Below are 24,239 nucleotides of genomic sequence, written 5' to 3' on the forward strand. Positions count from 1 at the left end.
TTTGGTGGCTTTCCACTAAACAATCCCGGGTCAGTTTTTCTGGATGTTCCAATTGGCCAGGATTGTAGGACTTGTAATTTCTATATTTGTCGACTAAGTTAACTGGAATCATGACACGGGTAAGACTATAAATGAGATGAGATAGATAGTTGCTCGAGTTTGATTTGATCAAAGTTCGGTCAACACTCGATTTAAATGAACTCGACTCGAGTTCTTAAGAAGTTGACGCGAGTTACTCATTATCCGATTCAAAAAGCTGTGAGTAATTTGAAAAAATAATATATTAAAATTTTAATTTTTTAAATTAAATTATTAATAGTTTTAACATTTATATGTTTTTAAAAATGCAATATAAGATTTTTATATACACAAAGTAAATATTTGAACTCGAGCTTTAATGGTGTTAGGTTTCAGAATGTTTTGAGTTTAAGTTAAACTTCAATTTTTTATTTCGAGTCGAGCTTGATAATTTTAAATTTGCAAACCTTCTAGTCGAGCTCAATTTTAAACTTTTTGAATCGAATTTGACAGTACTTAAACTCGGCTCGTCTCATTTTCAACCCAACACGAGTGTCATACATGTAAGAATTCAAGTGTAATACATTACGATTCATTACAACTTCTAATGAAAAAAAGTTACCAACCCATAAATCTAAAACACACTTTCAAATTACCCAACTTGGCTATAGCTCTTCCACAGCTGCCCCTTTCTGTCACACCTCCCTCCATCCCTCTTTGTCTACATTACGATTCAATACAAGGGATTTCTGTCCTGCTGTTTTGGGTTCTTTCGATTGAGAAGTATGTTTCATCTTAGACGACTATCTAGGATCAGAAATCACAATACTCTAGATGTCTCATACATGTCTCACTTACCGTCGTGATCGTCGATTTTTAGTGACCGATATCCCATTGTCGGAATCTGGATTGGATAGTCTTGACACTCGACAAAGTACGGAGCTATAAACTGTTGTGTCCGAATAATGTAGTTCAGTTGGTTGCTAAAACTACGGAAGAGTTAGTCTGAAGAAAGAATTAGATTTATACATGTATGATGTTCTTTAACATAGAAACATACGTAGAAGCCTTTAATTTATATATTAATGAGATCATTAGATGTTGTTGATCACCCCTAAGTTCATTTTAAACATTACTTTTTCTTGAGCTTGATTTTGATGCATAAGGGTTGTGTTGTGTTAATTCATCCAAAACTGAACCAGCATCCAATCAGGTGGTGTAACCCCAGAAATTAAGAGGGAGTCTGCTGAACTCAGAGGATTTTTCTTCAAGAGGGGTCGAAGAAATGACACATGCACAGCACGCTGACGAAGACCGGTGTGAAAAGAAATCCATTGAACCGCATCAGCCGTGACATGGAAACCATTTAGGCTTAGGGACCGACCCTTGTTAGCCTCAACTTTCGTGGAAGTAACATGGTTTTTAATTAACCTTTGTGTTCATAAAGATTTTAATACTATTAATGGTTGGTGGTTCATTTATTTTAATTTAGATGGAAAATCGTGGTCGATGAGAAGGCGATCGTTAGTTAATTTTATAATAGAGAATTGGTCATAAGGAGAAGATAAGAATATATGTGAAAATTGTGGAGGCCGTGATCTCCTTTTCAATAACGGTTGGGGTATTTACAGTCACTTTATCTAATTGTGTTAGGTTTAGGGTCATTATGATTACTCGTAGGTCAGTAGTCAAAATAGATCTGATAGTTAAATTTGGATTTCGCTTCAGTAGATTATATGTATCTATCAAAGGTCCTGTCTATACACTATAGTTAGTTTAAAAGACTGATATTCTAACGATCAAAGGATACTCTTTAGAAGCTCTAATAAACGGAGAGATATATCCAAAAAAACTTAACTAGAACTATTAACAGTTTTCGGAAATCATCTCTCGGTATAACAAAGACAATCTCGCAGTTTGTGTCGTATAAATGAAGCTATAGGTAACATTTCTTTAGTGATACCATTTTTTAATATTCTAAGTTTTTCCTTGTAGAAAAGAACATGCATGTGGTCTGCAAAGCAGCGCAGGCAGACATTTGTTTTATTTTCCCACGACTCAGTATGGTGCTGTAGTATGTAGAAAGCTATCAATCAAGATGAAGCATATTGCACTTTGAAAACTACACTGGAAGTGCCGCACTCACTTTTTCTGCCATTTGATTCATTGGATTTATCTTTCTCCCATAAAATACCCATACTTACTTTTTCATTTCTCCATTTTTCTTATTGTTTTTATCATCCATTAAACAGATACAACGGATTTGAGGGTAGAGGAGCATATGGACCAAAGGATCATTATTTGAAAATTTTAAATTCTCAAATAATTTTTTCATATTTTCTATTAATAATGTATTTTCATCGTCTAAAATTTTATATGTTTTCCCTATAACATAAAGTTATGCATCCCTCTCTGTATAAAAAGATTATGATATTTCATGAATTTTTTGTTTTAATTTAGTGGTAAAACAAGATATTTAAATGCTGAAATTTGAGACACATGAATCAACGGAAGTATATCTCTCAAAATTTTCTTGTGTAACATGAAGATATACTTTCAACTTTTTGGATCACTTTGAAAAGTTGACATGAATTGATGATCCCCACAGTTTGGTATCCCTCCAACTGAATCATTCAATTCTTTAACTCTTGCACACCCATCGTGCTGTAGCGCTCTTATATGTAGACCCAAAAACATCACCTGCCATGGATGTCTAAGAAAGACATTAAATGTGACAACTTTGTACCAAACACATTCGTCAATTTTCATTTCCTTGCAAGCTGAAAATGTTTTGTCACTTTCAATATTTGTTGATTACAATTTGAAGAAGCTTGGGATAGTTCTGTTGTGTGGCAGTCTAATTTAAGACGGTTTCAACTTAAAATGTTATCATATTCAATCTAAAAAGTTATATAAATTTATAACATTTTCGGTTACAATTGAAAATGTTACATTGCGGTGGTTTTAAGGTTTACAACTGAAAAAATTATACAAATTTATAAAATTTTTGGTTTAACAAAAATTATTACCTTGTCCAACTTAAAATGTTCGCTCTTAATAACATTTTCGATTACAAACTGATTTCTTTTACTTTTTAACCTTACATTAATAAATTGTATTTTAAACTCTAAAAAGGACTTGCATTTGTTCAAATTAAATTCAAGAAAAAGATTTGTTAGTTCAAATAATTAGTCCACAAAAATATTTGTAAAGCTTCAATCAAGAATCTTGAGTCATGAATTGCATGACACATACTCAATGGCATTTAGAAAAATCGTATTTTAGTAACTGTGGAAATTTATTTTGGTGAAATCAAGAATCTTTAGAAATTTATAATCACGACATATGTCACATTTTGAGTGGTTGATGAATTTTTTTAAGATAGGGATGAACTAGGCACTTAAAATGATAATGTTGAAAACTTTAAAGACCTGTTTTGACAAAAAAACAAAAACTTTAAGTACCTAAAATGAATAAAAAGTGTAATTTAAGCACATATTTTTTAATTAGGCCTTTAATTTGATGTAATTTAATTTTTATAATAAGATAAAGTTCATAAATAATCATTAAACTATTTAAAAAAATTCTTTTCAGGATTGAACTTTCAAACATTATAAAATAAATATTAAAATTTAGATTTTGTTAAAAATGAACATTGTGTCGTTAGATGTCTTTTAAGCGTTGTTAAGAATATCTCATGATATATTAAATTAATAGATAATATTTTATTGGACCCGTCAATTATAAGTAAACTTTTATTTTATTATTTTTCTAATATTTATAAATAATAATTCTAAAAAATATTTTTAGAATAAATATCTTCTAAATTGTTTTAATTATAACATCAATTGAAATTAGAAGATACTAATTGACAATGGGGAATATTAATTAAAATTGTATCTTTTAGGTACATTCATGTATGATGAATTTGTCTAGAAGTTATGTATGATGACCATTAGATTACTTTATTGTTCTACTATAAATATGTGACATTGGGAAGACTACAATGCTAAATATCCCTATGGACTAAGCCTAAGGTTTTCTCAACAGTGGGCCATTATCCAATAGTCCGAATGGATTCCTATACAGACTTGCGAGTGCGCAAGATTTGTGAGTTTATCCTCATGGTTCTGGAGCCCTCCAACTTTGTGCCATTTAGACCCATTCCCACATGTTCAAATTAATCTCAATCACTGACTGTCAAATCGGATTGAATTTTTTACCCACTCAAATTTAATCTGAAAAATTAAAGTTATTTATTCACATTTAACTTAAATTTTAGAGAGTTTTATTCTATCCAAATGTAATTTAATATTTTAAATTAAAATTTACATTTGACGTTACCTAAATATATATATAATTTGTTTTTATTGGATTTTTTAATTATAAAAAATAAAATAAAAGGAAATTATCATAATTATCATTTAATATATAAAAATAATTATAATATTATGTAAGATTAAATTAGGTTACGTTAAATTAAACTTGATCGGATTACACTTCGAAATATTAACCCAATCTAATCTAAAACTAAACTTTTAAAATAAATTTTTAATTAAATAATAACTCATCGAATTCGAATAAATCTATCATTAAAAAAACATAAATTATAGTATGCTTGGTTATGGGCGCGAGCGGTAGCAGGCAACAAGCGCAAAGACAAAGACACATAAGTACCCCACCGACAGCACAAGTGTCCACTTCCACAGGTGTCCCATCCAATCATTTATCTACCCCCATTCTTCAAACACACAAAAAAAGTGAATAGAAGCCATGTCGAGTACGGGTGCCGATGTGGATCCCCACAATAAGATGAGGGCAAGAGCCGTGAACCGTGTGGCCAAAGGTGAACAAGCTCCCAGACCCGCCCATCAATATGGAACCGTTTCCCCACCTCCAAGTCCTCAATCCACTTCCACACCTTCTCCTCACAAACACATGTCCCCCAAGGTTCTCTCTTTTCTCTTGTTTTATGAAAATCAATTTGTTGGTAAACAAAGAATGGCCTGGTGATACAATTTATGCCTCCTTTCTCCTTTTGTATATTATTGGGATATTAGAACGCAGTCAATAGTCGATTAAAAAAATAACAGAATTTTTTCGTATGTCTGAATCTACAGTTGGAGGGAGAGATGGATATAGAATCAGAGGGTCGCCACTGTTATGAGTCATTTGTTGAATATCATAAGTGAGTTTTTTTTTTACATAATTTAAATAAAACCTTAATTTAGTTTATTTATAAATTTTAACGAAAAGTTTGTTGATTCCATATAACTAAAAAGGTGCATTAAAGAAAAAGGCAAGGATGCCCCCCAATGTGACAAGTTTGCAAGGCATTTCCGGTCCCTATGTCCCGATGAATGGGTAAGTAAAGAGATTTCCTTGGTTTTCTTAATTCGTTAAATTTGCATTAATTGAGGATGCTAAGCATAATTGTCCTTTTATTTCTTTTTTTATAGATTGAAAGGTGGGATGAAGCCAGAGCCACCGGAACCTTCCCTCCCATATGAACACCCCACCACTGGTTGCTTTTATTTTGCTCTTAATATTGTAATTCAAATATGTATGTTAATCCTAATGAAATCTGAAACTTTTTTAAAAAGGAGACAAAATTTTCATTTATTAACTCTGTGTTCTTCTGGTTAGATTTTTTATCTTCGGATACTAATTAGTTTTAAGTTATTTTAATTGTGATAATGTTTAAAGTTATTTTAATTGTGATAATGTTTAAAGTTATTTTTGTTTATTTATAATCTGATTTTCAATTAAGCTAATCCTCAATATTTAGGATAAATTTGCCCCCTCAATCATTGACCGAGGAGGCATGTCTCTCCTCCAGTCCTCAAAGATACGCCTCAAATTGTCAGACATCATAAATTTATAGTCAAATATAAAAGGAAAATGACATTAGAAGTTAATCAAGGAAAGTACATTTATAACTAGAAATGTTTATTATGTTATCGATCGAATTAAATGGTAAAAATCAAAATAAAATAAAACAAAAGTGATCACATATATAGTTTGACAAATACGTTTGCAAAAAATATATATGGAGTGATAATTTTAATTTTTAATTAATATATATAAGGTTTAACCTCTTTCCATCTTTCAGTTCAATTTCGCTATTTTAACCATAACTCAGAAACAACATCAAAAACCCTAATCTTAATCTTCACGATAACGCTTCGGCATTGAAAAATTTCTTCCATGAATTCTCAATTCGAGACGGCCTCTCAGCCTGACCCGGCCACCGACGCTTACACCTTTCTCGAATTCAACACCCAAGGTGAGTCCGATTTCGAGTACACGGACTTCCGCGACCCGATTGTTCATGGCCAACACCATTGACGCACACTCTGCCGAACGATCTGGCTCGACCCCACTCGGACACTGCCGCTTCCTCCTCCCCCTCTAGTGCTTCAAAGACGTTGGCCGTGCCTCAACGAGCAATAACAACAGCCATAGCAATAGTGCGGCCGCGGTGGATGCGTTGGCGACGGGGATAAGTGGATTGAATTTTGAGGAGATGGCTGGGATGAGGATGGCGGGTATGACTACGGAAAAGGGAATTTCGCCGAGCATGCTTGTCGGTATTGTGGGGTTTCGAACCCGGCTTGCGTGGTTCGCTGTAACGTTCCTTCGTGTAGAAGTGGTTTTGTAATTCAAGAGGGAATACATCGGGCTCGCATATTGTTAATCATCTCGTAAGTTTTCTCCTATCATTCTTTTTCTTTTTTAAAAAAAAAAACGTTTATTAAGTCTTTGTGAGCGTGACATTGATGTAGATTCGCTGTTTTGGGTCTAAGTTGAAATACCGAAGGCATGTGTTAGGTAGAAAGTTAAGTAGAATGGTTCTTTATTTTCGGGGTGTTTACTTTGGATTTTTCGGAGCTTAAAAAAATGCATGTATATTGAGAAAGGAGATGATTCATACTTCATAGAATTGTTATATTGTACTTCAAATGGTACATTCATACTAGATTTATAGATGCAGTTTTGAAAGTTTTAACTAGGTAATTCTGTTAAAATTTTTGCCTCAGTTATGAAATGCAGCTTCTTGATCAACTGAAGTTAAATTTATTAAATAATAAATAAAACAATATAGAAAGAAAATATACTCTTTTTTATTGATCAATCGATCGGAAATAGTTGAGACATGTCGTTACACAATTTATTTAAGACAGATTTTCGATAACTCCTTTGGTGCTCAAGATCTTTTGGTCGTCTGTGTCCAATGATACGACAACTAGATGATCTTCGAACAGTAGCACACTTTGTTTATCACCGGAAAATGAATTTTTTGAAGATTTATGAAGTTCTTGAATTCTGAGTTATGTAAAATTTGGAAACTCTCTATTTACAGGGATGGATAGATTTACTCCAACTAAATATCTTTTAATATTCAAATTTAAATATATAATAATATATTTTAATTTGAAATATTCAAAGTATATAATTATCTTTTATCAATAATCATTTTTTTCGACTACATACAATGCCAAGAAATGCCGACTGCCATAATGATTTTGAGGGACGATTTGATCGGGAAGTGATTTTAAATGGTTAGAAGGTTTTTCAAAGACTTAGGGACCACCAGCCTAACGTTCCAAGGTCTACATTATTCTTGACAAATTTTCCAAGTAACTTCACAATGACAGAACAGATAATTTGCAATTTCAAAGAATTTATTGCACAAAACGCAGCAACCCGAGCTTTGTACACCGACACCTCGCTTCAACAGTTCATATCTTATAGGGATGCGAGCTTGGATAACTCTCCTCACAAAGTTACAAACGCTTCCACTTTATGAGGGGCAAGACTCGCCCACACCAGCTTCCACAGTCTATCGGGGTTGACACCTGCATTGGAAATTAGTTCACAAAATGCCTTCGGCAAGTAGATCCCAGATGAGTCACCTACCCACTTTAGGCAGTCCCTGCAAGTTGTGGTCCTTGCTGCAATTGTTCAATGGTTTAGAAAATTGTGCCAAAACTTAGTTTCCCAATCGAATAACTGTCGACGGAGATGAATACTCCAAATTCATTGCCCGTTGACTTTGTTACCGAGCTCACAAACCTTACCATCTTTTTTCACAGCTAGAGCAAACATAAATTCGACAACATATTTTTAAGCTAAAATCTCGACGAGCCATGTTACTCAATTCAGGTGATTGAATCTTCTCATCATATAGTTTGTGGTCCTTCATATAGTCACGTAATGTGTTAATCTCTTGACTTCAACTTATGACTTTAGTATTGGATTATTACCATATGTATAGATATTAGAATTTATTTTCATTAGCGACTGGAACGGTGATGCAAGTGCCTCACATCTAGAATAAATATTTATTTTTATTTTTTAAAAATAAAATGCTTTTACTTTTTTAACTATACTTTTAAAATTTCTAAAAATATTGAAGCTAATATATTCCAAAAAATGTGGACCAAAATAATTATTTTTGCAAATGTTTGGATAAATTTATCATTATGCAAAAAATCATAACATTATAAAGTTTATTGAGTAAATCAGGAAGAAAAATGCTTACTATGAAGAAGGAAATAGTAAATTCGAAAAAAAGAATTGAAGAAATGCTTATTGAATGAATCATGGAGAACATTATGTATGAATTTTAATCTTACTTTATGTCAAAAGAGAGATATTGGAATTTGTATTTTGAATTGTATACATATTTTAAAATTCCATATATTTATTTGAATTTTTGAAAAATTAAAATTTCAATAATATTTTTATATTTTTTATAATCTTTTTAAGTATTATAGTTTAAAAATTATAAAAATTATTAATTTATATATTTTAAAAAATTTTATGAGTCAAATTAGAAATTATTATTTTTGTTAACACACGTATCAATGTGGCTGAATTAACATTCGAGTGACTATTTATAAATAATCAATAATATGCGTGATTGAAATATAAATGTTAAAAGTTAAATGGTAAAAATCAAAATAAAATAAAACAAAAGTGATCACATATATAGTTTGACAAATACGTTTGCAAAAAATATATATGGAGTGATAATTTTAATTTTTAATTAATATATAATAAGGTTTAACCTCTTTCCATCTTTCAGTTCAATTTCGCTATTTTAACCATAACTCAGAAAACAACATCAAAAACCCTAATCTTAATCTTCACGATAACGCTTCGGCATTGAAAAATTTCTTCCATGAATTCTCAATTCGAGACGGCCTCTCAGCCTGACCCGGCCACCGACGCTTACACCTTTCTCGAATTCAACACCCAAGGTGAGTCCGATTTCGAGTACACGGACTTCCGCGACCCGATTCGTTCATGGCCAACACCATCTGACGCACACTCTGCCGAACGATCTGGCTCCGACCACCACTCGGACACTGCCGCTTCCTCCTCCCCCTCTAGTGCTTCAAAAGACGTTGGCCGTGCCTCAACGAGCAATAACAACAGCCATAGCAATAGTGCGGCCGCGGTGGATGCGTTGGCGACGGGGATAAGTGGATTGAATTTTGAGGAGATGGCTGGGGATGAGGATGGCGGGTATGACTACGGAAAAGGGAATTTCGCCGAGCATGCTTGTCGGTATTGTGGGGTTTCGAACCCGGCTTGCGTGGTTCGCTGTAACGTTCCTTCGTGTAGGAAGTGGTTTTGTAATTCAAGAGGGAATACATCGGGCTCGCATATTGTTAATCATCTCGTAAGTTTTCTCCTATCATTTCTTTTTTCTTTTTTTTAAAAAAACGTTTATTAAGTCTTTGTGAGCGTGACATTGATGTAGATTCGCATGTTTTGGGTCTAAGTTGAAATACCGAAGGCATGTGTTAGGTAGAAAGTTAAGTAGGAATGGTTCTTTTATTTTCGGGGTGTTTACTTTGGATTTTTCGGAGCTTAAAAAAATGCATGTATATTGAGAAAGGAGATGATTCATACTTCATAGAATTGTTTATTGTACTTTCAAATGGTTACATTTCATACTAGATTTATAGATGCAGTTTTGAAAGTTTTAACTAGGTAATTCTGTTAAAATTTTTGCCTCAGTTATGAAATGCAAGCTTCTTGATCAACTATATTGTGAACAACCACATGAATTAGGGTATCGCTCTGTGCCTTCCTCTTATAGACTATTCTGAAATCAAAATAAGAGAGTTTTGTTGCTTTCAGACTGAAAGCCATTTTTGCACCTCGTTTCCTTTGAGATTGTTAGGAAATTATTACATCCTATATTACACTCCTGAGGATGATGCTTTACAGAAACTGTTATTTTGATTTTTTTTACCTTAAATTAAGGGGTTTACTTAGAAGACAATTACAAGTCAGATATTACTTTAAATCTCTTCACACATGACTTCATGTTCAATTATGGCAAGTGCATAATTCTGTGATCTGAGTTTACTTTTTTTAAAGAAAGGGATAGTAGAAGGTAATCAGAAGTCAGGCCTTATATCTAGGTATCGCTAGATGTTCTTTTGTTCATGTTGGAACTGTAACATTGATTACCATTTTCCTTGGCTATATGTGTGTGTGTTAACCAAGTTGCTTTTACTATATGTGTATGTGTGTTATTTAATGGGATTAATGAATTGAGTATTAATAAGTATGCTGGATAACCATTTGGTAGTAATCACTGGATGTTATTGATTAATGAGTTTGTTTTCTGTTCTGTTTTAGGTACGTTCTAAACACAAGGAAGTCTGCCTTCATAAGGATAGTCCTTTGGGAGAAACAATTCTTGAATGCTACAACTGTGGATGCAGAAACGTTTTCCTTCTTGGTTTTATATCTGCTAAGACAGAGAGTGTTGTTGTTCTTCTTTGTAGAGAACCTTGTTTGAATGTCAATGCGTTGAAGGACATGAATTGGGATTTGAGCCAGTGGTGTCCCCTTATTGATGATAGGTGCTTTTTGCAATGGCTGGTTAAGGTTGGTTTTTCCTGATTCATGTGAAAATGACCTATTGGTTTGAGGGCATACTAATACATTTCACTTCCACAGATCCCATCTGAACAAGAACAGTTAAGGGCACGACAAATTAGTGCTCAACAAATAAACAAGGTAGAAGAGCTTTGGAAGACAAATCCTGATGCCTCCCTTGAAGATCTTGAGAAACCTGGTGTAGATGATGAACCTCAGCCTGTGGCATTGAAGTATGAAGATGCTTATCAGGTTCTAACACTCGCAACAATTACACTATTTGGCCTTTCATTAATTTTATTAAAGACAAGAAGATATATTTTATATAATGTGGTTTACAAATCATGTTGATGGTTTCCTCTGCAGTATCAAAATGTTTTTGCGCCACTTATTAAACTTGAAGCTGACTATGATAAAGTACGTATCATCATGTTCACACTCATTATATCCACCCAGCTTCTGTCAATTTAACTTTTTATGGATATTAAATTATTTTGAAAATGCAATATTGTCTAATTTTTTTTCTGGCAGATGATGAAAGAATCTCAAAGCAAGGACAATGTCACAGTTCGTTGGGATATTGGGCTGAACAAGAAACGAATTGCATATTTTGTCTTTCCAAAGGTGCTTTACAGTTGTGTTTCTTTTAATTGTTTTCGATGAATTTATTCCAATACATAATTGTGTTATTGGCTTATGCCCCCCTTTCCCCTGTATGACAAGGCCTCTTTTTATTTTTTAAATTAATATAAAAAGTTGTGGAACTGTAGGAAGACAATGAGCTGCGTCTAGTTCCTGGTGATGAGTTGCGGCTGCGTTATTCAGGAGATGCTGCGCACCCAGCATGGCAGACTGTTGGGCATGTGGTATGCATCCTTTATGAGCTTGCCATTCAATTCTGCTTCCGATGTGTGCTTTTACATACGTGATAATGATTCTATTGTATTGTTTATGAAAACCAGATTTGCTGTATTCATCAGTTAGGTTTATGCATTTGGTGCACCTATGAGGAACACACTTATGAGTTATCTTTCTCTTGTTTCAGATCAAGCTAACTGCACAAGAGGAAGTTGCGCTTGAGCTCCGTGCTAGTCAGGTGGTTCTGATGTTTTTCCCCCTTTTTTTGTGGTTGATGGCTTTCGGGAGGTACCTAAAAGTTCGTGCTTGTTGCGGTGTAGGGTGTTCCTATTGATGTGAACCATGGGTTCAGTGTTGATTTTGTCTGGAAGAGTACAAGTTTTGACCGGATGCAGGGGGCAATGAAAACGTTTGCAGTTGATGAAACAAGTGTTAGTGGGTATGTTGGCTTTATTTGTTTTCTTTGCATTTGCTTTTTGTTATTCTAGATTGTTACTAGATGCTTTTGAAGGTCTATGTTTTCTATAACCTTCTTGGTATAAATTCTTATGAATATTATAAAATAGTTTATGTTGGGCATGGGTTGAAACACGGTTCTTTCTGAAATTTAAGTTTTTAGCCTAAAAAAATTACACTGTTCAGTTACATGCATGCATATTTTGTTCTTTCTCTACTCAGGGACATGATGACCATTTTCATTTCAGTTAGCTGTCTATCATTCAAAATTTTGTTATTGATTTCAAAGGTCATGCATCTATAGAACTTGAATTATTAGTCCCTTTCCAAGTAAATTAATTGGTTAATTCCTTGCAGATATATTTACCATCACCTTCTTGGCCATGAGGTTGAGGTTCAGATGGTTCGTAATACACTGCCTCGCCGTTTTGGTGCACCTGGTCTGCCAGAACTGAACGCATCCCAAGTATGGCCCCCATTTTTCCATTTTCGTTATGGTTATTTGCTACAACACTTTTCTGTATCAAGTTGTGTTGACCTTCCTTTGTTGGAAAGGTTTTTGCAGTGAAGAGTGTTCTTCAGAAGCCTATAAGCTTGATTCAAGGCCCCCCTGGCACAGGAAAAACTGTGACTTCTGCTGCCATTGTCTATCACATGGCCAAACAGGGTCAGGGACAGGTAAGAACTTTAGTGATATTCTTATATAGTTCATATTTTTGTTCTGTCATTATTCTGTTATTCCATTCTATCAGGTTCTGGTCTGCGCTCCAAGTAATGTGGCTGTTGATCAGCTAGCTGAAAAGATAAGCACGACCTGGTTAAAGGTAGTGAAGCTAAAATTTTCCAGTCTGCTTTTAGTATGCTAGTTGTTTATTTCTTCATTAGACATATTATTCTGGGTAATTATTGTTAAATATCTCAAAAGCCTGATTTGTATTTATCTGTAAATTGATACTTAGCAAGATATGGTTTTTGTCCAAAGGTTGTAAGGCTTTGTGCAAAATCTAGAGAGGCTGTCAGTTCTCCTGTTGAACATTTGACCCTGCATTATCAGGTTTGTGGTGTCTAATTTTTCATTTGTTGCTCTTCTGCACTTTTGGTTAATAGCATTATTCAATTTTCGCAATTGCTGCATGAAGGTCCAGCATCTTGATACATCTGAGAAGAGCGAACTTCACAAGTTGCAACAATTGAAAGATGAACAAGGTTGGGATACATGTCCAGTTGTCATTGATCAATAAACTTCATAGCCTTTTTCTTTTCCTTTATCCCCTGATGAAAATATTCGTAATCAGCTTGTAGGGGCATAACCTGCTCATACTGAGATGAAAAGGAACTCTTCAATTAACTTAGAAAGTAACAATGAATTTGCACGTCTTTTCTGAAATTGGAAACATGAAAATGCTAAAATGGCTTGTTATTTTAATCCCAAATTTACAGGTGAGTTGTCAAGCAGTGATGAGAAAAAGTACAAAGCATTGAAGCGAGCAACAGAGAGGGAAATATCCCAAAGTGCTGATGTCATTTGTTGTACCTGTGTTGGGGCTGGAGATCCTAGACTTGTCAATTTTAGGTTCCGCCAGGTGAAAATATCAGAAATATGTAATATTTGGTGACCGCTAATAAAATAAAAGCACTGACAGTCTTCTGCCTTTATTAAGGTACTTATTGATGAGTCTACTCAGGCGACAGAACCTGAATGTCTCATTCCTTTAGTTCTTGGAGTGAAGCAGGTAGTTAATGACCAAACATAATGAGATAAATCCTTTTGTTCTCTTTGAATGCTTCTCTTTTGGTCTTTAACCCGTATATATTTTTATTATAGGTTGTCCTTGTTGGTGATCATTGCCAACTTGGTCCTGTTATAATGTGCAAGAAAGCAGCTCGTGCTGGGCTAGCCCAATCTCTGTTTGAGCGTCTAGTTTTACTTGGTGTGAAACCAATTAGGTTGCAGGTGATGTCCTTGTATGTTTGTTGGTTTGCTCTTCTTTTCAATGTCATTGCTAATAGAAAACATGTTTGTTTCTGATGGTAAATTTTCTGTTCTACTTTAGGTCCAATACCGTATGCACCCATGTTTGTCAGAGTTCCCTTCTAACAGTTTCTATGAAGGCACATTACAAAATGGAGTGACAATCAATGAAAGGCAATCATCCTGCTTTGATTTCCCATGGCCTGTACCTAACCGTCCCATGTTTTTTTTATGTACAGGTAGAATCTAACATTGTAATAATCAAAATACAATTATTGATTGTCTCCCATTCATATTCTTATTTATGCATGAACCTGCGCTGTTGGGGCAAGCTGAGAAGGGGAAGAACATCATATATTAGAAAATTTGTTAATAACTGAGTTCTTGATTTAGTTCACGGTTATGTTTTTTAATTAAATAGTTTTGTTTTAGATGGGACAAGAGGAGATTAGTGCTAGTGGCACATCATATCTTAATCGAACTGAAGCTGCAAATGTTGAAAAGATAGTTACCACATTCTTGAGGAGTGGTGTTGTTCCCAGTCAGGTGATATTATGGATCCCCCCCCCTTCTTTTTTTTTCTTTTCAGATTGATGTCAAGCTGTATTCTAATTTTTAGTTTAACAAAATTTTTGATACATTACAGATAGGGGTCATAACACCTTATGAGGGACAAAGGGCATATATTGTGAACTATATGTCAAGAAATGGTTCTTTGAGACAGCAGCTTTACAAGGAAATTGAGGTACTGTGTATTTGGACTTTACGAATAAATGCTGTTGTGACATTTACTCATAATAATTATTTATTTTAACTTATGGGGTTTATATCAGGTTGCAAGTGTTGACTCATTCCAAGGACGGGAGAAAGATTACATCATTGTGTCGTGCGTGAGAAGTAATGAACATCAGGTTGGTTAACATATAGATACAAGATGTGAAATTAAGCTTGCAGCATGTGCTTGAATGACTTTTCAATCTGACTCATTATTATCAGTCTGTCTTACATAGAACTAATTTTTCAATTTCTTGACTATCAATAAGTTGTTCATTTGTGTGACAGATCAACCTTTAGTTATGGTCTTTGTTCTAGGCTCAATGCTTATATTTTAACCTTCTCTCTCTTTATGTTTTAAACTTGAGAAGAACTAACTGTTGTCTAAGTGTTTATCTGCCTTTTAGGGTATTGGATTTTTAAATGATCCTCGCAGGCTTAATGTTGCCTTAACACGTGCTCGATATGGTATTGTGATTCTTGGTAACCCTAAAGTTCTTAGCAAACAACCTCTTTGGAATGGCTTATTGACACATTACAAGGTAGCTTCCTAATTTTCTTCTAACCAGGCTGTTGCTAAAATATGTAAATATTAAAGGCAGCTTGATGCTAATTGTGCTGGAGAGTCTTGCTATGCTGATCTTTTCTGCTGAAATTTGCAGGAACATGAGTGTTTGGTTGAAGGACCTCTCAATAACTTGAAGCAGAGTATGGTTCAGTTCCAAAAGCCCAAGAAGGTTTGTTTATGGAATAGAAAGATGGTGCCTGTTATCTGTTCAAAGCTTTAGCTTTTACTCCTTGCCTCCCAATTGATATCTAGTTTTTCAAGGTTATCAAGGATAATGTGAATGTCAATTACTGTTTGGTTTCATATAGATCTACAATGACCGGAGACTGTTCTTTGGTGGTGGTCCTGGGATTGTACCTAATGATAATTTTGGGGCTGCTGCTTCATCTAGTGCAAATGTTGATAGAAGAAGCAGTCGTGCTCGGGGTAAGCTATTGAGGATCTTGATTTTTTAAGTTATATGCCATTTTTATCATCACTTAAGACACATGCATGGGACATTTCTTTCACTGACATGCAGAACAACAATAGAATATGCCTTTGCCACTGAGTTTTTAATGTTGAAGAGTCTTAGCACGTATAATATAATGTGAGCCTTCTCATGTTGCTAACTGCAGGTAGTTACATGCCTCCTGGTCCATCCAATGGTACACACAAGCCTGGAGTTCACCCTACTGGGTTCCCAATGCCTCGGGTTCCTCTTCCACCATTTCCAGGTTCTCCTTCTCAGCCTTATGCTATTCCATCTCGTGGAACTGTACATGGACCAGTGGGAGCTGTTCCTCAAGTCCCTCAACCAGGAAGTCGAGGCTTTGGATCTGGTCGTGGTAATGCTAGTGCTCCTATTGGCTATCACCTCTCACACCAGCAAGGTACACAGCAAAATGTTGGAACTATTGGGTCTCCTTTCAACTTTCCTCCCCTGGAGAACCCAAACAGCCAGCCATCTGTAGGTGGTCCATTGTCTCAACCTGGATTTGTTAACAATGTTAGTACTTTATCCTTTCCCTTCTATTTTGGTTTTTGTTTTGTACTTTTAATCATTTCTTCGACATAATGGAATTCTGAGGATGGTTGTCATCTGAAATAGATGCCTGTCCAAGGTCCAAGCCAAACAATTCGTGATGGATTTTCAATGGGAGGAATGTCCCAGGTATTAGATTTTTTGTACGAGTACTCATTTTATCCCATAATTGCAATTTACTTCTTGATAACTTATAATTGGTTTGTTTGACCATCCCACAGGACTTCTTGGGTGAGGACTTCAAAAGCCAAAGCTCGCATGTTCCTTACAACATTACTGATTTTTCAACTCAGGTAGAGGCTATTACTTCTTTTTTCTCTGTATTAATATTATCTTTTCAATCATGTATGACATACATCAGTTATTGGTATTTGCTTGGTACTGTATCGGAGATTGCTTTAGTAGTTTATTGCCTACTTGAAAAGCCTCAATGCTATGGTCCCAAATTAGTAGGAGAAAGAAAAGGTAGAGCCACCGACTATTCAGGCAGTATAGCCAGATGTTTCCTTAGGACCTACCTTATAGCATTAACGTGGTGTTGAAGATGTTAAATTCCCCATATGCCTATCTCTTGTATGTAAGAGTAAGTGTGGTGTTTATATATGGTATTAGGATCTCTATCTTAAGAGCTAGCTTTGAGGTTGGGTTCGAGTTTCTTTGCATCTGAGCTAGGTTTTTGCACGCTCTTTTGGCTTGCTTGGTCTATTTTCGATTTTGTCGGGCGTCTCAAGAGGAGGTACCGTTGTCAAAAGTCTCAAATTGTTTCCCGCTTTCATCTTTGTGGTTTTTGTATCCTATTAAATTCTCCGCCTTAAAAGTTAGCTTTTGAGGTCCATGAGTTTCTTTAACCAAAGATATTTAGATTATTCTGCTGTCCATTAGTTTCTCTTGTCTCTGTATTTTTCGTCAAATAGAAAGAAAACTACTTTTGGTGTCGGAGATCTGGTTTCAGTATGTGGGTTGCCTGATTATGTATTTTCTTGAAGATATTTACAATAAGTTTCCCATTTGCTTCTCTCTTTATTTTGTAATTTTTTGTATTTAGATAAAAAAAAGTTTCTTTCGGTGTTTGACTTATTGCTTACTGATGTATGTTGCTTGATTGTGTTTGCATGCTGGCTACTCAGAGTGGATATGCTTTTGATTATTCTACACAAGGAGCACAGAGTGGGTTCCCAGGGAACTTCCTAAACCAGAATTCTCAAGCTGGATACTCTCGTTTTGGTGCTGGAAATGATTTCATGTCTCAGGTTGCTCAAAGTGCTGCATTGTGATTAGTTAATCCCCCCAAAACAAGTTTTTCTTCTAAAAAAATCTGTTTTTACAGGAATACATGAATCATGGATCACAAGGCCTGTTTACTCAGGCTGGCTTTAATGACCCTTCACAGGATGATGCATCACAGAGCCACTTTGGGGTAGCTAATCCCAACCAGCTTCAGTCCCAGGTTGGCAAGATTTAAAATCCTTTTGTCTTTTAATGCTTGTAGATTTGAGCCATTAGGATAGTAGTCATAGCCCGTTACTCTGTTTAAAATCCTTTGCATTATTGACCATGGTGTTTTGGTCCACATTTTTTTGAAAAGATTTTGGTCCACATTCATTTCATAACATTGTTTAAGTTCTATTTTGTATTATAAATGGGAGTATATGGCTATATCTTTTTGCAGGGTCTGATGAATTCTCTCTACTCCCAGCCCTTTGCGCACTTCAACACACAGCCACTAAACTTGCATCCACCGCAACAGCAGCAGCCTCAGCAGGGCCAGGGTTCCCAAAACCAACACCTTCATTATAATGGTTAAGAATAAAATGCCGTTTGGCTTCAAATGGGTTAGTCTTTACAATCAGCAACTTGGTTTGTGCTGTCCTTGTGTGCCCAAATATATCCTCCCTCCTCTCAAGTGCAAAATGTTTGCCAGTTTGAGGTGAGTTTAATTCATGTTCATAACCTGTAATATGATTTCCGGTTGATGGGAATAAATAGAAATTGGAGTGAGGATTATTATACGGGTACACGACGGGGCAATTGTTCCGAGTGCATCCAATGCTGCTGAGAAAGAAAAGGATAACCCCAAATACCTACCTACATAGAAGTGTTGCATTGTTTTACATGATAAGGTTTTGTTGAAAGGGTTTGATGATAAGATAAACGAGGGTTTGTTTTGGATTGTGGGATTAAGGGGCGGGGGGACAAACCCATTGATTATAAGGATACAGAGAAAGCTAGGAGTTGCAGGTGTAAACAGCATGCATGCTATGCTGCCTGATCCTTTCAGCTCTTCCTGACATGTAAACGTAATTTCTCTTTCAACTATTGTTAGCAACGATGGCCATCTTAGGTGTTTCCAAGTGCTTGTAGACATTATTATTATTATTATTATTATTATTATTATTATTATTATTATTATTATATAAAATGTGAGAAATTGGGTTTGTTTGGTAATGTTATAATGGTTTTTTTTCAATGTCTTGATTTGATTTCAGCATTCGCTTTCTTTTAAGTCTTAAAAGGTTCTCAAATTATATACCAGTCTCATATCTTGGTACTTGAAAATTTTAATTTACTTTGATATTAACTTCGTATTGCGTTAAATCCTGAAACGTGTCGACTATTGACTATAAAAAATATAAATGTTTTAATATGTTGAAAAAAATACTTCATTGACTTTGATCAAGGTTGACCAATTGGTCTTGATATAATTTTAATTTGATTTGTAGTATTTTACAAATTTTATTTTCTCAGTAATAATTTTTTTTCTCTTTTTAGATTTACACTTTGTATAAGTTATAACATTTTTAAATTTTTCAGTAATAAATTCTTTAGTTCATATAATTTACAAGTCCATGTGGTATACTCTAAAGGGATCAGCATCTAGTTTATTACTTTTGCGTCTATTGATACACTCATCACCATTTTAATGTATAGGATTTTATAGTTTAAAATGTAAAAATCAAATTGTGAATTTTAATTCAATATGTATAAGTAGGGTTGCACATAATTCGGATTTCAATCCGATCCGGATCGGTTTTTATCCGATCCGGTTTTTTCCCATAGAAAAAAAACCGGTTTATAAAATAACCGGTTCGGTTTCTAACCGGTTTGGAGGTCCGGATATCCTAACCGGTGTAACCGGTTTCGGTTTTAAAAAAATCGGTTTTTTTAAAAAACCGGTTATAAAAAAACCGATTTTAATATTCCAGATTGCTCATAGGGAACCGATTCCCCCCCAAGGGGGTACCGATTCCTCACTGAATGGTTTGGCTCCGAGATTTCCAGAATGCTCGGAGGGAACCGATTCTCCCATAGGGGTACCGATTCCCCCTATTCAACGGTCGAAATATTTGAATTTTATACTTAGGGAACCGATTCCCTATGAGAGGAAACCGATTCCCTATGAGAGGGTACCGATTCCCCCATGCTCCAAGCATTTTTATTAAATGTTTTCACACTTAAACGGCTATATTATCTTCATTAATTATCACTAACGTTCAGAAGTGATTCAAGGTGTATTTAAGCAAGCTTAGAAGCCATTGATTAAAGACAAGAAACATCAAGCAACTAGAATCAAGAGAGAATCAAAGAGAAAGCATCAAACCTCAAGTTCGATAAATTCAAATACTTAATTGAAATACTTAATTAACTCAACATAATTGAAATACTTAAATACTTCCAAGTTTGATAAATTCAAATACTTAAAAACTTCCAAGTTCGATAAATTCAAATACTTAAAAACTTCAAGTTCGATAATTGAAACAAAGTTTACGATAATTGAAATAAAGTTATAAAATAAACTACATTGCCATCTCTTCTTCATCATCTTCGCCTTCTTCGTTTGGAGGTGATATTCCAAGTTCGACTTCTTCAATGTGTAAGTTTGCTTCCAAATCGGCATCAATTGCATCTTCTAGGGTGGTGATATGTTGCTTACGAGCCGCTCCATCCAAATAATCCTTTAAACAAATGCATACTTCCACCGACTCGGGACTTAGTCTTGATCTCCGTTGTGATATAACCCTGCCACTAACAGAAAAAGCGGATTCCGAAGCTACCGTAGAAGCTTGGACGGTTAGTAAATCACGGGCCATGACGGCTAGAATCGGAAATTGTGCTTCCTTTTCTTTCCACCAAGCCAAAATATCCAAACTTTCAAACTCTTCAAATGTCATTTTTGATAGAAAATCGCATGACATGTAATTTCCCAACTCGCTACTTGGGGTGGTAGTACGTGATCGTTTGGATTGGGAATTTACAAGAGTGTTAAAAAGATTCAAATTTATGTTACTTGGACGTCTACTAGATGATTCCGCATTCATTCCCATTTGATCATGTATTACACTACTTGATCCGTATTTAGTTAAATAAATTGCAAACATGTCTCGAAAACATTTGTTAAAATAATTTATTTGGTTTTGGACAAAGTTGGGTTCATCATCAGTTAGATTAAAAGCAAACGCAATTTGTTCAATTAGTGTTTCAACCCCACCAACATTTAACGTTGGGTTTAAAGCGGCGGCACAAGTAAAAATGGGGGGGAATCTCCTTAAAATATTTTAAAAGTTTTTCCTTCATTGCAAAGTCAATTTCTTGAAAAACTTCGGTTTCAAATTCAAAGTCATTTAGTCGGGTAGCCAACAAAAATATTTGATTAAGAACCAACGGGCTAGTAGGGTAATAAACACCGGATAAAAAAGTTGTTGCATTTTTAAAAACCTCAAGCAAATCGGTTATTTTGGCTATAGTTTCCCAACTCGAATCCGGATAAATGTTTGGGACATGACCCCTCTCGAAAAGCCGATCGTGAAATGTTTGCAATGTTTCCCTTTGCCTTAAGGCAGTATGCATCATCATCCAAGTTGAGTTCAACGAATTGGACAATCCAAATTAGGACCCAAAGCTTTTTTATTAACAGACTTACAAAATCGTTTATAATCATTTAGTCTTTTATTGTTGTTACAAAGAATCGATTTTATCATTATTTTAAATTCTAATCTAATTGGCTCAATAATCTCCAAACCGGCTTGCACGGATAAATTAATTATGTGTGCAACGCAACGGGTATGAAAAAACGCACCGTCTAAAATCGGTGAAAGTAATATTTTCAATCTTGGAACCGCGTTTGTATTATTCGATGCATTATCAAAGGATATAGAAAAAACTTTATTTTCTAATTTATAAATACAAATTACCCGTTTTAAAAGTGTAAATAAATTAGCACCGGTATGCGGCTCACCGAATAATTCAAACGCGATTGTTCTTTTCATCATTTGCCAATTATCTTGATCTAACCAATGTGACGTAACGGCTAAAAAAGAATTTCCGGTATTATGAGGGGAACTCCAAACGTCACATGTAAGCGACACACCATAACGGTGTTCTTGGAATCCTAAAATCATTTTTTCCCTCGCCGTACGCCACATTTTTATAGCATCTCTTCTAAGGGTAGTACGACTTACTTGAGTATAACGTGGTTGCATTAGTTGTTGAATTGTTGTCGTGAAATCTTCATCATCAAAGTGGTCGAACGGCAATGCTTTTGTAATCACGAACTTTGTAAACGCTTCTCGTAATTTTTCGTTGTCGTAAACAAAAACACCACCTTGCGGTGTAAGATTCGATTGACTAGGATCCGATCTTGAGCGAAGTGCCTTGCATGATTTTGTCAAATGATTCTTCAACGTTGTGTTTCCTTCCGATGCAAGAAACTTTAGACAAAGTTTACAACGCGCCCTCCTCGAGCCATTTGACATCTCACATAAATCGTAGTGATCCCAAATATCTTTGTTTCGAGTGTGTTCGATCACTCTCACGACTTCAAGGTTTCCCCGACGGAAGATTCAGCAGTGTTACTCATGATGAACAAAAAATTACAAAACTAAGATTTGAGAGATGTTTAAATGTTGTGTAATAAGATTTGAGAAAGTTGTAATCAACCAAATACATCCCCAACCTATTTATACATGTTTAGGGTGGTAAAATGGTAATTTTTTAAAGAAAAAAACGGTCAAAAACGGCTATATTAACGGCTAGTTTTTTAAACCCAGACCGGTTTTTTTTTCTCGGATAAAAACCGGTTTTTTATCCGGTAAAAAAACCGGTCTGGGTTTTTTTCTCCAAACCGGTTAAAATAACCGGTTTTAAAAAATCCGATCCGGTTAAAAAAAACCGGTTTTTCCCAAATCCGGTTTCGGATATTTTTTTCGCAAAATCGGATATTCGGATTTTTTGTGCACCCCTATGTATAAGATATCAATAGATGGAAAAATAATAGACAAACCTAACTCATTTTGAAAGTACTTAAACAATAGAAGAACTTATGGAAAATCTCATTTGTGGATGATTTACAATATAAAAACGTTAAGAAAATGTTAAATTAATTATTTAATGATCACATATGAATGATTTATTTGGATGAAAATGAGGTAACTAGATGGTATAAGCGGTTCCTTTGAGTTAAACAAGTGATGTTTTAAGATGAAAATGAAAGCAATGTGAGAATGGCATGAATTGATGCGTCTTGCCGCGACGCGGAGAAGAATGATCACATGTTTCTTATCGCCTCTCTGCTCCAGCAATTGCACTTTGTCGAATAGCTCTCTATCTGGATCTCAAGTTGTGGTGTGAGAGGCGAATGTTAACTTGTCTAGAAAACTAGGGTTTGTTGATTATGTGAAACTAGCTAAAAACAATGAAGGGTTTTACAGCCAACACTTTCCATTAACAGGAGTCTAGCTTCAGCTACATCAAAAATTCAACCCTAATAACAACTCAACTAACTAGTGACATCAGCTTCAGCTGACTATAATAGGCCGAATGGACCCAAAATGAGCATTAAAACTCAGGTATAGGTGGTGGTGGTGGTGGAGATTCAGAATTGTGTGCAACCGGTGGCTTGATTTCAAAGATGGAGAACGTTGTATTACCATCCTCTACTGCTTCGTCAACACTGAGTTGACTCGTTTCCACCTCAACCACTCGGAAGCCTTGACCCCTTAACTCATCCAAGCATTCACCCCTATATGGCCTCATCTCGGTGGCACCCCAAACTTGGGTACCTTCTCCACAAACCCTTTTCAGCGTCTTACCTAATCCTATCATTTCTTCTGAATCAAACAAGACATCGCTCATCAAACCATATCAAACGTCTTTAGGTTTGTTATTCCACTCATTGACTCGTCCGATCCCCACACGAGTTCTTTCACGCCAACTTTTCCCATCAACCCGTTATCTTCAACGTTGTTTAAGAGCCCAGGGAGGAGCTGTTGGACGTCAGTGAGTAGCACTCGGGTGGCGCCTAGCAGAGCTGCTGTCAAGCAAGGGAGGCCGGCACCAGCTCCGATCTCGATGACAGTCTTGCCTTGGAAATCGAGGTGAGTGGGCATCCAGTGGGACAAAAGAAGGGCCGAGTCCCACACCCATGAGCCGGCAAGTGGGCGACCCGTGACCGAGTCATAGACATCGTCGAGTTCGTAGACGGAAAGTTTGTGGGCTGCTACTTGAATTTATCTTATTACACCCATGCGCTACGCAGGCTGGTGTGCCTCACCATTTGTATTTGGCGGTTCTCTCTTTGCATATATATATATATATACAGGAGGAAATTTAATACTATTATTATTGTTATTATGCTTAATACGGCATATTTATTATTAATAAAAATCACA

General features: G+C 35.3%; 1 long non-coding RNA gene and 2 pseudogenes across 1 annotated transcript; 2 read left to right on the forward strand and 1 right to left on the reverse strand.

The window, feature by feature from the left end:
* The first annotated feature begins 5,177 nt into the window (after positions 1-5,177).
* LOC120164410 lies at positions 5,178-5,533 on the forward strand. Its single transcript, XR_005519728.1, has 3 exons — positions 5,178-5,206; positions 5,301-5,382; positions 5,478-5,533. It is a non-coding gene; the product is annotated as an uncharacterized LOC120164410 (long non-coding RNA).
* A 3,587-nt stretch (positions 5,534-9,120) lies between these two features.
* LOC120164406 lies at positions 9,121-18,929 on the forward strand (annotated as a pseudogene).
* Positions 18,930-23,406: 4,477 nt separating this feature from the next.
* LOC120164393 lies at positions 23,407-24,095 on the reverse strand (annotated as a pseudogene).
* Between the last annotated feature and the right edge of the window lie 144 nt (positions 24,096-24,239).

This window comes from Hibiscus syriacus, unplaced genomic scaffold (genome assembly GCF_006381635.1).
Source record: "Hibiscus syriacus cultivar Baekdansim isolate YM2019G1 unplaced genomic scaffold, ASM638163v2 tig00111513_pilon, whole genome shotgun sequence".
NCBI lineage: Eukaryota > Viridiplantae > Streptophyta > Magnoliopsida > Malvales > Malvaceae > Hibiscus > Hibiscus syriacus.